Below are 17694 nucleotides of genomic sequence, written 5' to 3' on the forward strand. Positions count from 1 at the left end.
GAACCAGGCTCAGGGAGGGGCGGCCATCTGCTGCGACCGGTTGGGGTGAGAGAAGGAAAACAGGATAAAAGACATGCTGTGGAAGAGAGACAGAGATTAATAACAGATATGATTCAATGCAGAGATGTCTATTAATACATAGTGAGTGAGAAAGGTGACTGGAAAGGAAAAACTCAATGCATCATGGGAATCCCCGGCAGCCTACGTCTATTGCAGCATAACTAAGGGAGGATTCAGGGTCACCTGGTCCAGCCCTAACTATATGCTTTAGCAAAAAGGGGAGTTTTAAGCCAAAGCTTGAAAGTAGAGATAGTGATCTGGCATCAAGCTGGCACTTCCGACTGACTGGTGTCATGGCAGAGTGTATTGTCAACCAGATGTGGGCCAGGTCTGGCAATGATGCATTATTTATGCTCCTATTTAACTATTTCAGTTAGAAGACCCAAATGCCATGTTGCAATACTATACTGCTATGGTAGCCAACGTTTCAAATGCATGTTTGACAGGTTTGTGAGTGTACACTTTATCCAAAACCTAGTGAGGGTTTACTCATCTTTGCCAGTGGGTGGCTGTAGCTCAGGCGGTAGAGCAGGTCACCTACTGATCGGAAGGTTAGTGGTTTGATCCAAGGCTTCTCCAGTCTGCATGTTGTGTGTGTGAATGTAGTTAGGAAGCACTCAGTTAAGAGAAAGTGTGTGACTGGGTGAATGTGGCATGTTCTATAGAGTACTTTGAGTAATTTGGGAGAGTTGAAAAATGCTATATATGAATCAGTCCATTCACTGACTAAACAGAGTTTTGTCATGCTACTTTTGCACTATTATGCACATGTTGTTATCACATGGCTTAATTAAGGTACACATTAGGCTGACATCTGGGGCCAGAGCTGAAACTGTTCGGGGCCAGAGCTGAAACTGTTCTGGGCCAGAGCTGAAACTGTTCTCGGCCAGCACAGGGCCAGCAGTGTGTCTGCAACTGACCCGTGGTTGCACACAACTTACACATAGTCCACATACCGCAAAGAATGACGGCCTTTTGGTGGTCCAGATCTGGTTTGCCAGAGGTAATCCACATATGGGCCAGCACAGGACCACCAGTGTGTCTGCAACTGGCCTTGTGCTGGCCCATGTCTGGGCCACATTTGGCAAACCAGATCTGGGCCACCAAAGGGCCATCATTCTTTGCAGTATGTGGGCCATGTGTAAGCACATTGTGTGGGCCATACCAATTTTACTATGTGGGACATTAATAAAGAGAACACAACAATAAATAGGATCTAAACCAGCAGGCTGAGAGTGAAGTGCTCTGTTGGGGTGATACAGTGATTATGAGGTCATGGTCAAGATGGGATTATTATAAGAGCTTGAATGTGAAGAGAAGGATTTTAAATTTGATTCTGCATTTAACAGAGAGCCAGCTAGCTTAGCTACACCGCCTGTGTAGATGGCGTTGTCACATGAACTTTCTCATCGTTGTAGCTGTACACGCCAGGCGCTCAGGCGCCAAAGCATGCAGCAATGTTTTATTCTGGTCTCAGAATGGCTCAGTACTTCTGTTTGCTCTCCATCCACCCATTCTCTTCTGCTTAAGGGTCGTGGAGCCCATGCAATCTCCCATATGGTAGCTGTTTGTTCTGCTTACCTGAAATGATTTCTGTCACAGTCACATCTTTTCCTTCGGAGAGACGAATTATAGCAAACAAACTGCATAAAGCACAGGTTTATTTGGCTCACACAATGATCCCTCTTTGTGACTTCTCCTTCCAACTATTTTGACTTCAAAAAGAAAACTACAGAGGATCATTATTGCTGATAGTGTTATCATTACTGTATTATACCTCTCTGTAATAAGTTGTACTGGAGTCGACCTGTGCTGACAGATAAGTGTGATTTGTGTCCCTCACAGGCCACGGTAAGCCCTTTTCCATTTTTCAGAGTTTATATGACAGGAGAGACTTAATACGTCTTTATTCAGTCATGTAGCACAGAGCAGATACCACCCCCACAGCCCTGATTGTTCTCTGTTTCATTTCCAGCCATTAATGGCCCGGGGCCAGACGTTTGAATCTGTATGCACTCAGATTATTTGTAGTGTTTGCACAGCAGTAACACAAAGCCCGCCGATTCTCTGCTCCAACTGAAGACCACAATGACTCAACTGTTAGTCTCACCCACCACTATCAGCAAGGCAACAGAGTCACAGTCAACTTTGTTAGTTTTGTAGTAACAAGAAGGAATCGGTGGTAAAACTAAATTAAATGCTGAGCCATGAAAAAGAAAATAATTAGATGTTATAAACATTCTAAAAGCCTATTTACACAATTGCAGTCTATGTACTTTACAGTGCAACAAGAGGGATGCAGAGGACTTCTGCTTACAGTCAATCAGACAACTAATAACAGCTGTAGTATGAATCTGTCATAATTCAGTGAAATTTGCTGAGCAGCTAACTATTCATCAGGATATCAGAATATTTGGTTATGATTGTCAGGCTCACGTGCAGCCCTGTGTCACATTACAGCTTTATCATGTGGAAGGAGTGGAGCTGCACAACAGTTTAAACATAATTTTGTGTTTTGCAAAAATATTGTACTAAAGTAAAATATGTAATCCTGCTTATACAGTTCCGATTGAAAGTTTAAGACCACTTGAAAAATGGCAAAAAACATAATTTGCATGGTTGGATCTTAACAAGGTTCAAAGTAGAGCTTCAATATGCAACAAGAAGAAATGGGAGTGACACAGAACATTTTTTGAGCATGCAGTTTAATGAAAACAACACTTAAACTACAACAGATTTTACAGCTGATCAAAAGTTTAGGACCACACTGCCAAAAAAAACCCTGTAAACCCCCCAAAACAGAAATCAAAGTTCCAAACATGAACTCAGTAATGAGTAGCTCCACCGTTACTGTTCCCAAAGTTGTTGATGCAAGCATTGTCATGAGGTGAGTGGGAACATTTCTCTAAATGGTGAAGACGGCCGCATGAAGGGCATCTACTGTTTGGAACTGTTGTCCATTTTTGTAAACGTCCCTTGCCATCCATCCCCAAATGTTCTCAATTGAATTTAGTCAGGGGAACAAGCAGGATGGTCCAAAAGAGTGATATTATTGACATGGAAGAAGTCTTTTGTCCTGCGGGCATTGTGTACTGTAGCGTTGTCCTGCTGAAAAACCCAGAGGTTACCACACAGGTGAGGGTCATGAGGACATGCTCTCTGCAACATCTGGACATAGCCAGGGGCCGTTTGATTCCCCTGCACCTCCTGAAGCTCCATTGTTCCACTGAAGGAAAAAGCACCTGTAAAATGTTCTCATTATGTAAAAATCAAACACATTATTGGATTTTTATTACCCATGTATTGCTGGGCAGCTTGAACTATATTACTGTTATTTATCACAAACAATGATGGTTTAGGCAACAAAGGACTCTTTGACTCTGCTCACATTAGATCTCTGGTTCACTCTTGTTTTATTCACTTTTTACCAAGCTGAGTTCCTCTGTGTCAGGCTCTGAGGTGGAGATTATTATTGGTGCCTTTATTTCATCACATCTGGATTATAGTTAATCACTGTGTTGTCTTTACCAACCTCCCAGGTTGTTCAGAGTGCTCACATTCAGACTTGCTGCCCATCAACCCATCAAGCCCACTTTAAGATTCTGCTATCGACTTTCAGACCTCTGCATGGACAATCACCAGAGTACATCAATGAGCTTTTACATCCAAACCTCCTCAGCAGGTCACTGAGGTCACGTGATCAGTGTCTCAGATCTGTGGATTAAACAGAAAGTGTTATCGAAATGTTTTACTGAATTCTGGGTTTGGCTGAAGGTCTGTGAGCTCTGTCCTCAGATTTGTTGTTACCCTTCAGGAAAAATCATATTTGCAATAAGAGAAATGTTAAAAATGAAGAGACTGGATGTACAGGATCAGAAACACACACATATGCACTCACCACAGAGGCTCAGTGCTGGCTGAGGCCCAAAGGCCTGAACCCACAGGCAAAGAAAGGGGGGGCAGCCCACGATCTGGGCACATGGAGGGTGTGTGTGTGTGTTGCACTGACAGAGAGGAGGGACAGTGCAAGAAGTGGGTGGAGATGAGATCCTGAGGGAGTGCTGAGGTGTGTGTCTGGTGCAGATCCTCTGAAGGCGCTCAGGCTGAGACTCACTCCTGTAACTCTGCATGTTTGTACACTCGTCTTCTTTTTCTCATGAACTTTGCACCAAACTGTGATGGGAGGACGACGGCTGTCGCCGTGCGAGCAAAGGATTTCTTTTAAAGTTTCCGAAGCGTGACGGGAGAGGAGAAAGAGGAATTCCTGGAAAAGACGTCTAACTGGACGTCAGGTAAGGTTTCCACGCTGCTTGCTGTTTATTGTGAAGAATAATACCACTATTTAGCACCTCAGTGTCACAAAACAGTAGCCAGGAGGAGCTTTAAACAGGACAGAGGAGCTGAAAACTACATGAAGCTCACATGTGAGAAAAGTTCAGTTTTTGCTTCAGTTTTAAAGCACATGTAGGTTTTCTCCGAGGGCAGCATCTCTCCTTGGGAGGATGTCTGAGGTTTAACACAGAGAATAAATGACACGTTTTAGAAAAGAGATGAAAGTGTGAGTGTGTGAAGTGTGTGATCTGACAGGTTTCGCTCCGAGCGTTTGTATGGGAGGAGAGTGAAGGAGCACATGTCAGCGCATGCAGGCTGACGTCCTGAGCTTCAGCCAAAGTTTCTCGGCCTTGTCTTCATATTTGTCCTCAAGCTGATTTACTGTATGAGCAGTTAAATCAGCCTCTGCAGTGCGCTAATAATTTGATGGTTTTGAAATAAGGGTTAGAAGGCGCTGAGGTGCTCCCGTATCCGCCTGCAGGGTCTGCCTGCAAACTGAATCATGGTGTTTGAAACCGATGGAGGCGAGATAACCTTTAAGGACAAAAACACATAACTTCTCTAAAAGCACACTTTCCCTTTTGCCCTGAACCTGGCTTGACCTCACAGAGTCTGTGTTGTGTCCAGTTGTAATTTGGCTGCCGTGACCCTGGAGAACAGCTGTATCTCCTTCTTGTTCTTCTTCTTCTTTTGTTCGATGCCTTAGCGGATTTGGAACAGCAGCTTGTCTGCCCGTTCTCTGGTCGGCATGTTTGACTTGGTAAGGATTTTACCCTGGATACACCTGGAGCCAGGCCGGCACATGCTGTATGTTAGCTGGTGATCCCGTCAGAGGTGGAGTAACCAGATGCCACATCTCTGATGGGATGTAATAGATTTACTAGAAATCTAGTAAATGGAGTTTCGTGTTTTTTAGGAGTGGATGTTCTGCTGGTATTTCAAAGCCAAGCGCTCCGTCTGGACCAATGGGTCATTTCTCCAGGGCCATTTAATGACAGCGTTGATAACACGGTTGTAATGACTTGTTGAGATAAAGACGTAGCTGGAAGGGTGGCTGAAACTACCCGCCATAAATGAGAGATGGATGGTTAGCTGGGAGCTATTAGTCCAGCCTGCTGGGCTCTTGATGGGACTGAGCTAATGTCTCACAGAAGATTACACAGGATCAAAAACCAGTGCTGAGAGGGCAAAATGAGGTTACATGCACCCTGATTCAAACACACACATGCCTACCAGAGCAGCGACACACTTCTCCTCCTCTTCCTCACCGAGTCCGAACGAGCCTGATTGACTGATAGCTGCTGCCTGTTAGCATCCTGTGGAACTTCTGTAAATACAGTGCTATGAGGCAAGAGTGACCCTGTGTGATTTAAACAGTCCCGCAACCTCACATCACATGACTCATACCTTCACACAGTGGCTTCGTACCTGTTCAGGTGATCTGTTTTGGTAAACGCTGGGTGCAAAGGGGTTAAAAATGTCTCTCACAGCCACTGTAACACACACACACACACACACACACACACACACACATATCTGTGACGTGAGAGTTTTTATGAGGGCCTTCAGTGGTGCAGCGCCACATCTCTCACAGATGCTCCACCAGTAAAAGCTTTGATTGTAAAACAGAGCTCGAACAGAGTTTAACAGCAGCATGTAAAAGCTGTGGCTGTCGGGCGTGGGTGGGAGGGGAGCTGCTCCTAAACAAGGAAAAATGTCTTATTTTGATCACAGATGTCGTTAGTCTGCAGACGGAAAAGGACATGAAGGAAAAACGTGTGATTGTGCAACGCTGCAGTAACGTTCAGTTTAAAGGAAAAAAAACTGGTTAGTGTACTTGGGGCAGATTTTTGGCAAATTAAATAAAAGTGCACACAGTCGTGGGGGCTGGTCGAGTGTCAATCACATGATTTTTGAGTCATTAGGACAGCAGATAGCTGAAAAAAACTCTGAAAATTGCAGGTACTGCTATAGTTTAGTCAGACTTTTCTCCAAAGGTTCATTCTGTTCATCTGGACGTAGCGTTTTGTGGGAGAAACGTTTCGTCACTCATCCAAGTGACTTCTTCAGTCTCAGCTGACTGCAGGTTTCCCCAATCCCCAAAACAGTACATGTGCATAATGACTGAAACCAGCCCACTGAAGGAACAATGGGCTGGGAGGTCACCTTCATCATAATTATGCAAATTCTCATGACCATTGATCAACAACCACTGATCAATGACCACTGATCAATGACCACTGATCAATGACCATGAGTACCATTCACAGAGAGTTGGGGAATGGCTGCAATCACAGCATTGTAAGATGGTGAAAGATGTACCCTTAGGCCCCCTCCTCGATTCAGAGATGGTCTTTCCCTTTTCACGTAAATGGCCTCCTTGACTCTCCTGGACAGATGTACAGATGTGTACATCCTGGACAGCCTGCCTTTTGATTGTTTTCTTAAGGCAAAATAATGCATTCTGGGTAAACTTTGAGGGGTCGTGTTCAGTGGGATAGGTGTCTGAAAAAGGTTCATTTTTACCAACACATGATAGCAGCTGTTATCCATGAACCCTCATTAAGTTGCGAAGGCTCAAAAATAAAAATAAAACCTTCAAAGGCTCCAAACAGTAAAAAGATTTGGAGGTAAAAGTTTGCATGGCTTCATTAAATATGTTAAAGATAGTGTAGGTCAGGTGGGGAAGCTCTGGTTGATTTATCAATCTTTGAACTTCTCTGGCCGTGTCAGCGCACTGTGACCACACGTGTGTGTGTGTGTACTTGAATAAAGCTCATTTGATTTGGTGGACACACACAGCCCAGTTTGACGTTGCATGATCCTGACCACTAAAACCAGAAAAACCTCTGAAAATGTTAACATTTAATAAACCACCAGTTATAAAACTGAACAGTAGAGCTCAGATTTTCCACATCCAGCCTGTTTAGTGTCTCTCTCACAGAAAACTGTCTCCGCGCAGCAGGCCAGGCCACCTTACTTTGCCCGGTATGGCAGGCCGAGGCTGATGTCCGGACCGCAGCTCTCATCTGCCTTTGGTCACGATCACCTATGACTCAGAACGGTGAGGAGTCCCACGTGTACGCTGAACCGGGGAAGATTGGACGTTTCTCTTTGAAACCCCCTGCTGAGGTTAGCGTCTCTGCTTTTGTTGTAGAGCAGAGCTCAGAGTAAAGGTCGGACACATTTCTGATCAAACCCAGAACATTAAATCATTTCACTCACTCTTTCCTCAACTCCTTATTTCTGACGGACTCTCCGTTTGAGGTTTCACTCACAGATGTCGGTCATCGAGGCCGGGTTAAGTCCTACCACACTGTAACTCACTCAGATATAACCGTTCAGCTAAAGGCCTCCACGCTCCAGCTTCACTCTGGGTGTGAATGGGGTTAGTTTGGAGGCCATGACCTTTCCAGACAGAGGTCACCATTGTAGCCTCACCCTGACAAAATCCAGCATCTGAATTTCAGCTGTGAAAGCTGCTTAAAGGGCTTAACATCTGCTTTTTAAGTTAAACACACCCCAGAAAGGCCCAGACTGCTGATTTTCATCAGATTACTGTGAGGAAGCTGGACTTTCAGCTCAAATAAAAAAACAAGCTGCCCTGCCACGAAGCTCACAGAGTAATGTTACTCTCAGCCTCATTATAAAGTCCCCCTAATAAAGCCCCGAAGCACTAATTTATATATGAGAACAGGTGAATAATTTGGGATGGTGACTGGAGCTGACCGTGCAGGGGTCAGGGGTCACAGTCATTGAGCTCTGCTAACGATCACGCAGGAAAAAAGCTATAAAGCGAGAGCAGAGCTGTGAGGCAGCTTCCATCAAAAAGAAGAAGTCATGGGGGTGGGGAGTCAGTCAGTCATACCTCCGACTGGCAGATGCCCAAGAGCCCGATTTTAATTGGTACCTGGAAGTAGGAGCGCATACAAGAGCAGCTGTCTGTTCTTATTTGAGTATTTTTTCACTTCATACCTCAACAGCCCTCAAACAGCGGAGCACGTTTCACTTCTCCTGTGAAGGTCCAAAAACACTCTGCAGACCTCTGGCTGTAAAAGAAAAAAGCTGACTGACACTTAACACCATGTAGAGTTTAAAGCCCTCCTAACCTGACACGTGGAGCCATCCTGCACCTGGTTGGTCCCTGAACTTAACCCGAGGTCTTTACAGATCTACGTGATGGAGGGATCTCTGTTCTGGTTTTGTCCTCTGAGGAATAAATCCAGTTGACCAAATGTGTCACACTGACAGAGTCTGCACTGTGTGCTGGTAGAGTCTCGATCAGTCGGACTGTTTCAGGAAACTGAGATGTCTGAATAGCAGAGAGGATGCAGGTGAAAGACAGAATCGCGTGTACAGACGGGGCATGACTTCATGAGAAAACACAGCGTATGTATGAAAGCACCAATAATGCTGCACGTTACTGAGACAGCAAACAGATAAACTGCAGCTGCACGTGGCCGACAGGGTGACTGTGGAAGTTCTGCCTTGTTGATAATCACTGATCACTGTGGGGTTGGCTGGTATTCGCTCTTCTTCATAGTCAGTTTCAAGTTCCAACAGGTTTGGCTTCATTGAATCCAACATTACAGTTAGGACTAGCTTTGCAGCGTCTGAGTGTCGGCCTCATTCTGGGCCACAGTCCAAGCTTCTGGAGGTTTATTTAAAGTCATGAGCCAGTGGTCGCTCTGCTGTCTGCTGCTTCATGAATGTAAACGTGAACCAAGCTGCACATTTTCACTTTTCAGAACAGTTCATCAATAATAACCTATGGTTTTTCCCTGATTGTTGGGGTTCTCTCTGCATTACTCTAGGTCTTTACCCACAGAATAACGTACTTTGGTGCAACTGCTGTTGTGATTGAAATAAAACTGAATTGAACTGAAACTGCCAGCCAGAGTCGGCGAGAGCCTTTCCCGTCATCTGTCCATCCACGACTAACAACAATCACTCTCGGCGATGGTCATGTTCGAGATGGCGTTCGTCATTTTTACAGCAGTAGCCTGTGAACTGTGACAGATCCATACCTGGACGATTCCTCTGAAATCACCTCACTAATCTGTCTGAGATGAGCCTGTAGGTGTTTTCGCATCAGAAACTATGAAATGATTGTGTGAGGGACACACACTGTGCATAGATGTTCTGCAAACAGCAGGCATTTCAAATGGCTGCTGACAATTTGCAAACAGTGCACCAATACAGGGATTAGCGGGGATTATAATGGACAACTCTTCAGGATTAATAAGAAGACCTTGAATCCCCTCTGAGGAAACTGGACCTGGCGTCGATGTTATTTTAAATGTAACTTATGATTCATGAGACATCTTCTTGTTTCATGTGCTGCGCTCTGATTGCTGTTCTTCATCAATTTTAAAACTCTTTCCATCATTAAGCTGCAACGATGTGCTGCAGAGCTGCACGTGTCACAGAGCATAAAGCGACCTTTCGTCTGAAGGCGAGCAGCTGCTGGAGCACCTCATTGTCAAATTTGACATTTGGGGGAAGACATTCTTTACGCTTTGCAGTCATCAGATCTTAGGTGTTTTTTTCACCTTAAAACAAAAATGAGTACTTAATAAAGTGGCAGCGGGCGAAGCCTCCCCATCCATCACGGTCCGGCGCTGCAGCCCAGACTCATTACTGTGTGAGATTGTCCCAGTGTAACGACCCTCTGTTGTTCTTTTTAATGGCTACCAAGGAAATTGAACTCTGCAATTATGCAAATGAAGATGAAAGTCTGAAAGTAAGTTGAGTTTCTGGCAGAGGAAAACATGCCGCCGTGCCTCGGCCCAGACGACTGAGCGCATTAAAGGATAAAAACTTCAAACCGCATTCTTAGTGTTTGTGTGGCTTCAGAAGAAAAAGGCCGCCACGTTACCGGCTCACTGATGTGCAGCTGTGGGCATGCTGGGACACTGGGTGATTAGTGTCAGTAAGTGATTTGTACTCAGCTAATTACTGATTGGTGGCACAGGTGAAATAACGTGAGCCAATCAGGCTTAAGCTTCAGTTTGAACTGTCTCCAGCTTCCTGACTGAGCTTTCGGCTGTGCCGAGTTTGCTCTGCACAGAGCTCAGCTGTTTGTCAATAATAAGAACGATCATTTTTAGCTTTAACACAGCGGTTGCTTTGTGAAGCTTTCACTGATTTCTCATCCTGAATTTGTGCACTTGTCATGGCCTCGTATTTATATGTAAACAAGTACAACATAAATCAGGTAAAAACTGCTGATGGGAACTGTTCTCAGACTTAAATACATGGTTTTGTGTATATTTCTGAACCTGCATCCTGTCGGGGTCTCAGTAGGACAAACCTCCGACCTGCTGAGCCTCTCTGTCCGTTTCCTCCGTGCGCCATTAGCAGATGTCCCACACCTGGACCGAACAGGTCGACTCACCATAACCAACACTGGATCCAGCTTTTAGATACGGGATGGCAGTGATAGGTTTGTCTGAACTTTGTGTCTGTTTAAACTTCCTGGATGAATTAACAAACCTCCACGGGAGCTCTAATATCTAACTTTACTTATGTTAATTGAACACTAGAAATGATCGTAGGTCTGCTTATTATGGGCCTAAAGTCAGCTAAAAAGGCTCCCGTGCTGTGCATGCAGTGAGACTAAAGCTCTATGTGTACCTGGGTTTGTAGTATAAATGGATGATTTAACTGTTAGAGAAATAAATAAAACACTGTTTTCATTTATGGAAGTGAACCTCAGCTCTGTGAAACACCTACACCTCAGCAACTCCTTTATGTGAAGACTGGGATATTAAATTTCAGGGCCCTCGTCTCTGCTCGCTTTTTTCAGAATGGGGGTGTAATCACTGACAAAAAGCAGGAAGTGGGTTGGTGGGATTAATACACTCACAGAGGGAGCAGGAGGAAGAATAATGCCAGATAGTTTCCAGTGACAAAAGGAAAACCCTGAGATCCTTTCACTCGCTCTGCGTTTCACTGCAGTTTCCTGGAGGAGAAGCTTTTGTACAAACATATGGCCGTAATTATTGTGCTCTTCAGGCTGAAACAATGTGCCCTGCCCTCCTGTTATAAAATACCCTCAGGTTTTCACAGCCAGACTGGCAGCTCTGCGGATCCATGATTCAACTTGTTGCAGGAGTCGTCACACAGGAAACAAACTACTACCTTCACGCTCAGTGAAGTGACTCATGTTCAGCTCCTCGTAGCATGGATGAGTAAGAACATAAGAGCAAAAGGCTTAATTTATAATAAAACTGAACTAGACAGAGCAGGCTGGAGGAGGGTTCCACTTTATGCAGGAAGTCAGACTATAAGAATAAACCATTTTTAGAAACGTATCACTTTTCAAAGCAAAACGAGGCCTGAAAAAGAGAAAAGTGTGACGTATTTCAAGGATGAGGCCTCATGTAGTTTTTTTCTTTCCTTGAACAGATGAGTCAGATTTAATTTTTAATTTAATTTTTAATTTTGAATGAGTCTGAGACGGTCATGATCAGTTCAGGAGGAGATAATCTCCATGTGAGGACACTTTGTTCCTCTCACGCTCCCTCTGCCCAGTATATCTGGATTTTTTTCCAGAGGCCTGTGGCAGTTCTATGAATCCAGATTCAGTGATAAGACCCGCCAGCTTCCTTGTGTCTGATGGTGTGGAGGAAGTCATCTGGTTTCAGGAACTGTTTACTCTGACATGCAGCTGAAACCTTTAACTGAGTTTTCTACAAAATGCCCTCAAAGTGGATCTCTTATTTCTTTCTATGACTTTTCCAAAGCAGCTTTGCATGATTAATAGTTCAAAATAATCCTTCTTTGTGCCCCACAGCTCCTCCTCATTATTAATAAAGCTCTTTCAGCTCTGATTGGCTGCCCCCTGCTAACAGAAGTTTTAAACAGCAGGTAGGTGACGAGACCACATTAGAGAAACCTGCTCTATGTGACATCATCCAGAGCTTGGAGTGATAAAATGAGTGTTTGTATTACAGCACATCATCAGAAACATGTTAACGTCAGCATGAACCACTGGGACTCAGAGTTTTTTACATGAATGCAAATTATTCCGATTTTAAATCGGCGTGTTGAAAGGTTGCCCAGTTTGAGTTTTAAGAAGTGTTTGTGTCAGTTTAACTGAGCAAACGTTGTTGATCAATTGATTTTTTTTTGCTTTATACTGTGTTGCCAGGAAGTTTACACCTGATAAAATGCGAGGAAATTTAAGATGAAATGAAAAGATTATGCTAAAAATAAAAACCGAGACACAGCAAAGTCGAGAAAAAATAACAAAGATCTTAAAGATTGCTGAAAAAATGTACCAGCATGCACAACTGTGTTGAACTTAGCACTGCAGATAAGATGCACATCAGGCCTCTGTGCTAAAAGTGCTGAACAGAGGCGGCGACCATTAAAGACAGGAAGCTGTCTTTGACCCCATCCAGCTCGCACTGACTGACGGGGCGGGACCAGGATGCAGATGCTGCTCTGTTTGAGCCCTGAGCCATAGGGGTGATGTGGAAATGTAAGCCATGCATTTGTTTGTGCCCCAAAATGAGGTCTGAGGGGGAAGCGCTGAGCTCACTGAACGGACAGTTTGCCATTTCCTGTGCAATGGGGCCGTTTGCTTTCAGAGCAGATCATCTCTCACATTCCTTTAAGTGATTTTCGCTCAAGTTCTGCTAGGATTTTGAATCCACATGGAATTAAATTGTACCTGAGGTGTTCTTACTGATCAAAGAGCTGAGAACTTGTGGTCCTCCTCATGCATTTGCCCTTCTCCCTGACCTGCGCTTCTGTGAAGGATGACATGTATTCCTTCATTTCCTTTGCCTGTAAATTTCAACCAAAAGCACTCCGTGTGTTTTTTAAACCTTAGTCTGTTAGAAATAAGACAGCTTAAATCATCAGCCCAGAATGCACTGCAGATCCAGCGTGCACGCTATCCTTCGCAGGTCAAAATGTATGTTAAACATTTACAGTTTATGGCATCCTAAGGCCCACACAGTGGTCCGTTTATCCAGTGTTTGATAAAACAGAGCACCAGCGCCACTGCAGCCCTCTGAGCAGTGTGTATGAACGCGTGCTGATGAAACAAATCATCCTGATTTGTGAGGTTCATTACAGGCCGGCTCAAAGCTCATTAGATTCAAATGGATTTCATAATGTTTTCCAGTTTCCCAGCGAAGGTCGAATCCATCTTCGTCTCCCTGCTTTGGTCCTTTTTATTTCACCACTAGATGAAGAAGCATTAGATTCCTCCTGTGACTTTTAATGTTCCCAAACTGTGTTCAATACTCTAATATGCAGTAATATCAATATGCAGGTGCAGACTGGCACAGAGCAGACTACAGTCGTACGTAAACTCCTTCAACAAGACGTGTTTATTAATCACTCTTTAATAACTAATTTTTAATAGAATACCTGGCCTACTAGTTTCTCCAAAAAAATGCTAAAATTCAAATCCTATTAGAGGACATGCTTGAACCTAAATCTGCATGATCAGGGAATTCCTGTTTTATGCTCAAAATTCCTCTTTAAAAAACACGTTACTCTACGTCCCCATGCACGTGGTTTAAATTTGTATATCTATTTGTATTTGACTGTCTCTAAGTGCTGCTGTACAAATGGTAAATATAAGACTTATCTTGTTTTATCTTATACTAAAAAATTATATTATATATTTATTTGATAAGATTGCTTTAACCTTGAAATATTCAAACTGGACTAAATGAACATGTAAATGTTTAGATTTGACTGACATGAGGCTGAATCAAACAGCTTTGTCTGAGAACACAACGCTTTGCTTTGATGTGAAGATAAAAAATAATAATATATATAAAGACATTATGCATGTGTATAGTGAGATGTTCAAGGGCCTTTTAATAATAAAGGAGAAATTAAATAGAAAAAACAAACACTGAAGAAGAGTCAGGCACATGACGGGAAATCAGATTCAGGCTTCTCCTTAAAACTTATCATAGAAACTAAAGCAGTGAAACGGGCACGTCTGCTTTCACCTCAGCTGAGCAGGTAACACTTTATAATACTGCTCCGACTAAGGGCTTAATTCTCCTGTAATTTATGTAATTATATTTACTTACAAATAGTTAAAGGTAAGACCAGGGGCGATTCTAGGATCAGAGCTTTGGGGGTGCTGAGCACCCAGAGAGCTGCCCATCCAGGCAAGGTAAACTTTCCTCATCACGATGAGACTTCTTCCCTGTCTCTGTCAGTCCCTGCATCCTTAAATGTCTCCCGTTGTCCCGAGTTCCCTCTGACTGTCCCCTTGGTGCATTTAAACCCCTGGTCCTCCCTGTCCTCGTCCTCTGTTGTCTTCATCTCCATTATCAGTCATCACAATTTTACCATCTCTGTGCAAGTCTGCAAATTTCTTTATTAAATCATAAGATTCTTAAATTCATCAAGTCTCTCTGTGCCCGGGTCCTCGTCACAAAACATGACATCACTGTTTTGTACATTTTAACACAATTTAATCCCCACATTTGTGAAAGAAAAGCAAAACACTTTTTTGGAAAGTCTGTAACAAAACCATCAAATCTGATCAAGGTTATTTAAATGCTGCAAAAGAAGAATGGATTGGAATTTTAAAAAAATACATATACTAATAATTGATGGCATTCATATAGCAGGGCCCTCAAAGCACTTTACAATTCTGGTGGAGGCAGGTACACTTGGTGACAGAAGCGAGGCTGCCATATCGCGCCATCGGCCCCTCTGGCCATCACCAGTAGGCGGCAGGTGAAGTGTCTTGCCCAAGGACACAACGACCGAGACTGTCCGAGCCGGGGCTCGAATCGACAACCTTCCGGTTACAAGACGAACTGCCAACTCTTTGAGCCACGATCGCAGTTTCCTAACCTTAATTACTGCGGGATAATAATGAATGATGCTCACTGTGAGTAAAAAGTAAGCTGGGTGCATTTTTTGGACAGAGATTCACTTTTAAAGTGTATTATAATACAATAGAGATACATAAAAATACACTCCAAAAATAGAAGAGTCCTTGAAATGTACAAAATATTATTAAAAAATGTAAAAAAACTGAGACACCTTAGCCTCTGGTACAATGTATACAATGTATGAAAAGATCTTTACTGCAGATACTACTATGGCTCTGCAGATTTTTTCTTTTCTTTTATCCTCTGTCGCCTCAGCTTGAGGTTGGCAAATCTTTCTATCACATTTTGGTGTTCAAGTCTCTCAAGCATCTCTTTCTCAACTGACATCACAGCCAGGTGCTGGAGTCTGCTTTGACCCATGGTCCTTCTCAGCCAGGTATGGAGCTGACTCAAGACACTAAAAGACCTCTCACAGCTCCAGCTGCTAACTGGGTTTGTTAGGACAACCTGAATAACAGTTTTCAGTTTGGGGAAGATCTGATTATCCAGAAGATTGTACAATGTTAACATATCTGGGATGGCACCAGCCTCACTCTTGAGCTTCAAAAAGTCTCTGGCAACCGTGACTTCCTCTGACTTAAGCTCAATATGGTAATGCAGTGCCAGGGCTGACAACCCAGTTTGTTTTGCAGACTGTGTATAGCAGCTTTAATCCGGTTGTTCAGTCTGACGTCACTAGCCGTGTCTGGGTCTAAACTCCGCTGCAGGTCCATATATCAAACGATCACTATGGCATTACTGAGAGTTGAAAAACTGTCTAAAGTCTTTCATCTTTAATAAAATGATCAGCGTTCTACTCTACCAGGTGTAACAATTGAGTTTAACATCCAGGCATCCATGAAAATGGAATTTATGACATTTAACGGAGTTAGAAGTTAGCAGGGAGTTAGCTCGCTAGCTTCTATCTAAATACAATATAGCATGTCCTGACTGCGGGGTTTTGGAAACAAATTAAAACGTAGCCTACAGCTCTGTTATCACTTCCAGCATAAATGAAGACAGAAAACTAAACAGCAGTGACGTTTGTAGGGTTACTGAAGTTGGGCTAGCTTGTAGCTTTTCCAACTATTTATTTATAAGTGACTTATGTATGTATGTATGTATATATATGTATATATTGTACTATTCTTAGTTAGCGTATTGTCTGTCTTGTCTTAATGTTGGTTTAAAATGGAGCACTGTAACAAAAAATAATTTCCCCCAGGGATCAATAAAGTATTCTGATTCTGATTATATAAAGATGTGCTACGTGACAGCTAACGACACAGCTATGTTAGCATAATATAAACAAGCTAACTTTTTTCCACTCTATAAAAGTTAACGTGAGTGTTCTCGGTGGTCAGGAACAAATGTAATCGCATGGCAGGATGCTGTAAAAGGACCAAACTTCAGCCAGGAGAACAACTGAGATAATCCATCCACAATACGAGGTTAGTCATTCATATACTGCTGCATGGGCTGGGCTGTAGTTACATCCTAAGGTTTTAAAAACTGAGCTTAAATAAATGATTAGCGGTAATAAAAGCCGAGGGAGGTCAACAGGGATCACTGACTGTTTTAGGAGCTTTTTGAGATCAAATAGAAGAAAATACATAACATTAAACATGTTAACAACACAAAAGCCATATTAAACGCAGACTACTTTAGACCCGGAAGTAGGATTCGTCGCGTCATCATTAAAAAACCGGATAGTTTAATAGTTGTGTTTTTTTCTTTGCCAGTTTAACAGTTTCTGTTGTGCCTGTTAGTACTCCCTGTCTGTTTTCTTACCTGGTTCTTCCTGACCTTGTACTTTCTCCTCATGTTCTCCTCTTTCCTCTCTCCCTCTTTGGACTGACAATCATACACAAATTGATTGTATTCAATTAGATTAAAAAATACTATTAAGATCACTAATAAAAAAGAAGTCCTCTCTCAGTTTACTTTTAACCAAAAGGCAAATAAACAAACCACATGTACATCTAATAAAGGATATAAATATTGAAACACTGATCCAACATTATCCTTTATTGATGGATCATTTGATTTTACACTTTTACCTGAATGTGGCTCCTTTTTTTGAAAAAACTACCTCATATCCATTATGAACCTGGCTGTCTCTCTGTACACAAACAAACACACACACACACAACAGGAGTTATAAGGTTAATGGGCATCCAGTCAGTTAGCTAGTTAGTACCTTGGGTTCAATATCGGCACATATGACAAAATAACCAGTTTCTCTCATTACATTTAAAACAGGACGGTGGTAACAACAGTAGGCTGCGGACAATGTTACGTTTTACATTTTAAATAGGCTGCATACATTTAAATGGGAGCAACAGGACGGTCAAATGTTGCTGATTTTACTACAAAGCAGGACGGATTGTAGGGTAGCAAACATAGTCGGAAAACACGTTTTCAACACTGCAGGTTA

The 17694-nt window shown here is 42.9% G+C and overlaps 1 protein-coding gene across 4 annotated transcripts in view; it reads left to right on the top strand.

Annotated features, from left to right (window-relative positions):
- The first annotated feature begins 4119 nt into the window (after nucleotides 1-4119).
- fat2 (FAT atypical cadherin 2) overlaps nucleotides 4120-17694 on the top strand; it is a 94694-nt gene continuing 81119 nt past the window's right edge. For 2 of the 4 annotated variants that reach the window (XM_086304988.1, XM_086304989.1), the window contains exon 1: nucleotides 4127-4352. The gene's annotated coding sequence lies outside the window, so the exon portion shown is untranslated. Of the gene's footprint in view, nucleotides 4353-17694 lie in introns of all 4 variants that reach the window. The other 2 variants (XM_086304991.1, XM_086304990.1) reach the window with 2 other exon arrangements.

Source organism: Aulonocara sp. 'chitande type north' Nkhata Bay, linkage group LG2 (assembly GCF_057382095.1).
Source record: "Aulonocara sp. 'chitande type north' Nkhata Bay isolate Kocher_YH1m ecotype deep benthic linkage group LG2, A_spYH_male_GT1.1, whole genome shotgun sequence".
NCBI lineage: Eukaryota > Metazoa > Chordata > Actinopteri > Cichliformes > Cichlidae > Aulonocara > Aulonocara sp. 'chitande type north' Nkhata Bay.